A 7684-nucleotide genomic window follows, 5' to 3' on the forward strand; every position below is an offset into this window, starting at 1 on the left:
CGATGGGTGACGCCTTTGGGAAGTCACGGCGTGGACCGTTGACTAGCTACTGATGCGAGGAACCCTGGAAAACATTTTTAGGACTTAAATAGAACCTTATAGAAGAATAAATATCATTAGAAAGATCAAAGAAAAATTAAATAATTAGTACAAAGAAAAGTGAGAAATCGAAAAACAGACAAAACCCAGATATTCAGAAAAATCGGAATGCAACCCGACATGGGCATTAAGTTCATTTGAAATCACGAATTGTCTTTTGACCTAAATGTCCATTAAAAATAAATAATATTACACTTAGAAAATGAAATGAAAAATTAATTTGGTGGTACCTAAAGTAAATAGTGAGAATTAAAGGTTAAATGTGGAATAAGTGGGAATTTAACATATTATATGATTTAAAATTGTGAGTGGGTCACTAAGGGAATAAAATAAAACAAAGAGGGGCAGCTGTAATTCCACTAAACCAGCAGAAACTTCATCTTCTTCAAGGTTCCTCCTCCATGCCGAAATGAAGAGGTGAAGAATCCACCATTAACGTTTTCATCAAGCTCTCATAACTCCCCTCATTTCAACTCCAATCCCTTAAGTGGCTTCATGAAAGTTTGTCTACTCATCACAAGGAAGAGTTTGATACCAAATTTGAGAAGTTTAAGCAAGGTTTAACAAGCTCCAACCATAAGGTAAGTTAGTATTTTTGAAGATAGCTTTGTTATGTTTTGTGTGCATGTTATGGGTGTTGGATTTGTGAAGAAAATTTTTGAGTTTGAAGAGTTATTGTTGTGTTCATTTTGGACAGCCATGGAGTCATGTAATTGATGAAATAATTGTGCATATATTTGATGAGAATTATGTTGGTTGTGATGATTTAATAACCTAGTGAATTACTTCATATTTATATGGTGATTTTTGGCACTTGTATGGGATTTGATGAATTGTAGGACACTTTGGTGTTGAAGAAGATTTTCGCAGCTTGGGGACACTTGAATAAATGTGTGTATTCATGGAAGTGTTGGCAGAATATTGACATAGAAGGATTGATGGATATGTATATGAAATTGTTGTGTAAAGTGTATGTAAAAACTAGTGATGTTTATGTGTATGTGTAATGGTATTTGAACTTTGGGAATTAGAGTTATATTTGGTATGTTGAGGATAATTGTAATCTGCCCAAAGTGATGTTAATGTAAAGTAATATATAGTTTTGGTAATGTACCAAAACAGATTTGGTAGGGAAGTAAACATATTGCAAGGTAAATGTGTGTAATTGATGTGTGTTAACCAAAGTAACCAAGGGCAGTGTACATTTTAGCCAATAAGTTTAAATGTGTAACCTCAATTGGTATGAGACCAATTGGAGGTGGAACTAGGCACAAAATGTGCCAACTTTCGTTGAGAAAACATACCAAAATTCTGCTTGCAAGGTGACCTAAGAAAATGACCAATTCGGATTAGGTACAATTAGGACCTGAAAAATGACCAATTGGGCAGCAGTGAGTGTTTAGCCATAACTCACTCAAAACAGGTCCAATTGACCTGAAATTTTAACCATGAATAGTTAAGACCCATACCTACAAGTCTTATGAAGACACCAAAACCCAGAAATGACCAGAAGCAAGTCAAAAAGCTTGCACAAGTTCGGGTCCAAAAACTGGCCGAACCAAAGTTGACCAAAATGACCTAAAATTGACCTAATTTGATGCCATTTGACCAGCAATAGTATAATGACCATAACTTGGTCTACTTAACTCGGATTGACCTAAAATTTTTCCCCGCGTGCAATAAGACATAGATCTACAAGTTTGTAGTTTTGACCAAAACCCAAAAACCGAGGGAACTAGGTCGTCCGGCTAGGTCAATCTAGTATCCTGAAATCCAGCAATTTGCAATGAAATGCAAGAAAATGCAATATACATAGAATTGAGTTTGGTAAAACGTACCAATCCTAAAATCCTATCGAATGTGACATATTAATGACACTAAAACCTAATTTACCTAAAACGCATCGAGGGTCGGTATATTAGGTGATTAAGCAAATAATAGATTTCAGTGAACTACTTATCAAGCATTATCGTTAGAGACAGTTTAATTTAGTACTGAAACACTTCAAATTGTGTTTCTCAGTTAGTAAAGACTCAGGGAAAGGGAAGGAAACACTGAGTCCAGGCCAGGAGACAGTCATCAGAGGTTTGTGCACAACTAGTTTTTAACTGATTTTGTTTTGAATATTTCATATGATTAAATGACATATTTTTCTTATGTATTATGTTTAACAAGCATTGGATTTAATTCAATGATTATTGAAATTGTTATAGTAGGTATGAATTTAGCTTTGTGAAATGGTATTTCCACAAGTATTAAGCATTGTTATGGATTGAATAAATTATGTTTTAGAAAATTGTGATAGAACATGTTTTGGCAACTTTCATGGAAAAATGCAATTGTATGATTTGAATTGTGACGAGCATAAAACTTTATTGGATATTGAAATTGACTTTGAATCGAATTGTATTGTGATTTATGCTCACTAAATGGATTGTGATATTGTTTTATATATCACTATAGATGCTTGACTAGGTTATTACCCGTCTCTCTCAATTGTTGAGAAGACAATGGAGTTAGTTGTGTTTTGATTACCATGTTACGCGCACAGGCTTAGATTTTCCTCTGATTTGAGGTTAGATCTAAGTTTTTTTATCGTTATGGCCCTTGCGGAAGATTCATTATTGTGATGGTACTGTGCACGATGATTCGACCTCCCCGACCATAGGGAGTTAGAATCTGATTCGACCTCCCCGACCATAGGGAGTTAGAATCACATCGAAGATGGCCCTATCGGATTAGTCTTGCATAGTTAGTGAGATAAAGAATGATTTGTGAGATACAGCATGGTTTTTGAGCTACAGCGTGGTTTTTGAGATACAACATGGTTTTGAGATAAAGATTGATTTTTGAGAAACATAATGATTTTTGAGATACAGAATGGCTTTTGAATGGTAAAGAATTGTGATTTCAATTATGGTTTATGTACAATTGATTTTGTTGGAATTACTTAAATGGTTAGTCATGATTTGATAAATTGAATGTCGTGATCAAAGTCATTTTATACAAATGATTTACATTATTGGAAATGAATATTTTGAGTTTTGGAATTTGATGAGTATTCAGATTCCCAAATTATTTACTGTAAATTTTGTCAATGTATATTGTACTATGTTTTAAATTATAGTTGTGCACCACTGAGTTCACCACTCAATGATAATGTGTATCTTGTCATGAGTAAGAAGAGCATAGAGCAGTAAGTAAATTTCCTTGAAGATATATTCAGATCAGCTCCAGGTATATCATAGGTATACCCATGTACATAGGTTTTGATGTATACATGTAATAATATGTATGTAAATTATTTGAGTAGTTGTATAGAAACTCTTGTAAAATATTTTGGTATGTAATTAAATGTAAATTATTGTAAATGTAAATTTGAGATTTCATTTACTTGAATAGTTTTGTATTATATTTCTTGTATCTCAGTCTTTGAAAAATCACTACGGATTTGAGTTGAGAAAAATGTTGTGTTAAGAAATATGTTGGAGTTGAGATTTGCAAATACATATTGAAGTGCTTTTTACAAGTTTTCTGAAGAACTGTTTTATCCAAAATACAGAGGGCACTCTGCCAAAATTTTTACAAAAATTCCAAATAATTCAAATGTGTCAATTCTATCACTTCAGTTCAAAAAGGTTTTAACACCTGTAAATAGTGCTCACCACTGTAAAAGAAGTAAGAAAAGTTTTGAAAATCCCTTGTAGTGTATTTAATGGGTTATCGATGAAGCGGAGTTGGTAATTCATTAGGTATACTACGGGATCATGTTATGCCTTACAGAGGGGTAGGGTGTGACATGTTTTAGTGGTATCAGAGCAATGGTTTTAAAGTAAATTTTGAACTGTGAATTTGAAATCTTTTTGTCGGTAACTACAACTGCTCAAATGTTTGATACATATAGTACATTTACATCATAAATATGAACTAATGGAGAGGAATCTCCTTATGTTGGTTGTACAGGAATAGAAAATTCTGTGAAAAGAATGGAAGAGAAGAATGAGACAATAGAACAGTCTATGATGGCAGAAGTACAAGTTGAGGCCCCAACTCCACAAACTGTCGAAGGCATTTGTACCGACTTTACTGGTACAAATTCTGCACAAATGGCCCAACAAATGGCCACTTTCTTTCAACAAATGGCTGATAATCACACCCAAGCCCAATCTGCACTCCAACCCCCACAAGGGCAGTGTGAAATGGAGAAGAGGGAGAAACCTTTGGGTCAGAATTCGAACAGTAATTTGGGGAAGGGAAAAGAATTTGAGGAACCCCGAACTCAAAAATATGATAGAGGGGGATCATCAGGGCAGAGACCACTAAGATCTAGTTGTCGAACAACTAGAAGTTCCTACCCTTCCCGCCAATGTGAAACTTGTAGAAGATATCATGGAGGTATTTGTCGTAAGGCCTCTGGAGCCTGTTACAATTGTGGAAAACTTGGACACTTTGCTAAAGATTGTGCTAAACCACCTCGATATGCTCTCCGAAGTTCACAGACCGTCAGTCAGAGTCAAGATAGAAATAGAGTTGGTACTCCTCACCACTATAACACAGTGAATCAACCCGAATATAGTAGCACACCAGTCGGAGTGTCCACTATGCGCCAAGTAAAAGGAACAGAAACTTCAGATGTAGCTGTTGGTAAGTTCTTAATTTTAGTTATTATTTGATCCCAGCACTACTTAGTTGTGTGTTAGTGTCAGAACTATATGTTCTGTTGTCATTCCTTTACATGGGAACGAATTTTGATGTATTAATGAGTAGTCCTTTAGGATAATAACTATAATAACAAGTATGATTGACATTACTTTTGGAAGAATTGTTAGCTAAAAGTATTTTCTAACATACCATAAATTATAAAGCTAAATGGCGAGCCTACTTAATGTAAGGCAAGAGGACCTAAAAGTAAGTTACAGTAATAGAATTGCTCTAGATGAGGGCAAAGATGTTAATGTTAGTAATTGTCAAAGGAAATTGTAATCAGAATCGGTTTGGGATATTAGTGGATTCGAGAAAGATAAGATGTTAGAAAACCTAGCCCATGAGGTTATAACGTAGTGACTATATAATATTCTCAATGTTTGTATTGTATGCTGCAGATTACAGTACCGGCACGAGATTATTGTGTAGAGCTACGTGCTTCCTCGTGGTACAATAAATTAAGAATATTTGTAAGTAATCTATAAATTGATACAGTTACACCCGAATAGAGTACTAGTATTGGAAATAAATATGAAAATTTTAGTCAGAAATTTAAGACTTCAGAACTAGCCTATCAAACGACTACAGTTGTAAGGTAGCTGGAGTCAGTAACTCGGTTACAATAATGTGAACTACCAGTACCACAGTAATTGCTATAAGCTTAGAGATATCAGTACAACGTATCATCTTCAGACAGATGGATAATTGAAACAAGTAATTCAGGTAAATTTGGAAACTCATTGAGTTCCTATAAATAATGAAATGAAATGATAAAAATAACCTGTAAAATGTGATAAGCCCTCAAGAATATATCGAGAACTTGTGTCATTGAATCCGAGAGGAGATGGGACAGATACATCCCACTAACAGAATTTGTATAGATTAATAAGTGTCAAGCTAGCATACAAGTGACACCCTATGAAACATTGTAAGGGAACAGATAACTATGGATTTTGTGATGAGATTTCTGAGGACACAAAATAGTCATGATGCAGTATAGGTTATAATTGACAGACTAACCAAGTCTGCTCACTTTTTGCCAGTTCGGATGGACTATAGCCTGGAAAGATTGGCCAGATTGTACATATATGAGATTGTAAAATTGCATGGAGTGCCAGTATTAATTGTCTCTGACAGAGATCCTAGGTTCACTTCTAGATTCTGGGGTAGTCTTCAGAGAGCCCTAGGAACTAGATTGAACTTCAGCACATCATTCCACCCACAGACAGATGGCCAGTCTGAGAGGGTTATTCAGATATTGGAGGATATGCTACGGGCTTGTGTGATTGAATTTGAAGGTAGTTGGGATACACACTTGCCTTTGATTGAGTTTGCTTATAACAACAGCTACCAATCAAGCATTGGGATGCCTCCATATGAAGCTTTGTATGGTAGAAAGTGCAGAACTCCCTTATGTTGGGATGAAGTAGGTGAAACGAAGATGATTGGGCCAGAAATTGTTCAGCAGACAGAGGAAAAGATCAGATTGATTAGAGATAGACTCAAGGCTGCATCAGACCGTCAGAAGTCCTATATTGATTTGAAAATAAGAGATATTGAGTACGCAGTGGGTGATAAGGTATTCCTCAAAGTTTCTCCTTGGAAGAGGATTATGAGATTTGGCAGAAAGGGGAAACCGAGTCCTCGTTTCATCGGACCCTATGAAGTTCTGGAAAGAGTGGGTCCTTTGGCATATCGGTTGGCATTACCTCCAGAGCTAGCAAGGATACACAGTGTCTTCCATGTGTCTATGTTAAGGAGGTACAGATCAGACCCATCTCATGTACTATCAGTTGAAGAGATTGAGGTAAATCCAGACCTCTCATATGAGGAAGAACCCATAAAAATTCTGGCATATGAGGTGAAGCAGCTGAGGAACAAACAGATACACCTGGTTAAAGTGCTGTGGAACCATCATTCAGGCCAGGAAGCTACTTGGGAACGTGAAGAGGATATGAGGAGACAGCACCCACAGCTGTTCAGAGACTAATGCCAGGTAAAATTTCGAGACGAAATTTATTTAAGGGGGGGGAGAATTGTAACACCCCTAAATTCGGTAGTGCGTTCTACTGCTCCGGTGACCAGTGCTGTCCAGACAGCTAGGATGCCTAGAACCGTACTTCGATATGAGTGAGGAGACACAAAATAATGAAATACAAGAAAAGAAAATACAAGAAAAACAAAGGAAAAATAATAGCAAAGAAAGGTAATCAAGTTAAACGAGCCGGGAAACCTAACGATGGGTGACCGCACTGGGAAGTCACGGCGTGGACCGTTGACTAGCCCTGGACTGCGGGGAACCCTGGAAAACATTTTTAGGACTTAAATAGAACCTTATAGAAGAATAAATATCATTAGAAAGATCAAAGAAAAATTAAATAATTAGTACAAAGAAAAGTGAGAAATCGAAAAACAGACAAAACCCGGTATTACCGAAAAATCGGGAATGCAACCCGAACAGGGGCATTATGGTCATTTGACATCCCGAATTGTCTTTTGACCTAAATGTCCATTAAAAATAAATAATATTACACTTAGAAAATGAAATGAAAAATTAATTTGGTGGTACCTAAAGTAAATAGTGAGAATTAAAGGTTAAATGTGGAATAAGTGGGAATTTAACATATTATATGATTTAAAATTGTGAGTGGGTCACTAAGGGAATAAAATAAAACAAAGAGGGGCAGCTGTAATTCCACTAAACCAGCAGAAACTTCATCTTCTTCAAGGTTCCTCCTCCATGCCGAAATGAAGAGGTGAAGAATCCACCATTAACGTTTTCATCAAGCTCTCATAACTCCCCTCATTTCAACTCCAATCCCTTAAGTGGCTTCATGAAAGTTTGTCTACTCATCACAAGGAAGAGTTTGATACCAAATTT

The sequence above is a fragment of the Hevea brasiliensis genome, chromosome 8 (assembly GCF_030052815.1).
Source record: "Hevea brasiliensis isolate MT/VB/25A 57/8 chromosome 8, ASM3005281v1, whole genome shotgun sequence".
Classification (NCBI taxonomy): domain Eukaryota; kingdom Viridiplantae; phylum Streptophyta; class Magnoliopsida; order Malpighiales; family Euphorbiaceae; genus Hevea; species Hevea brasiliensis.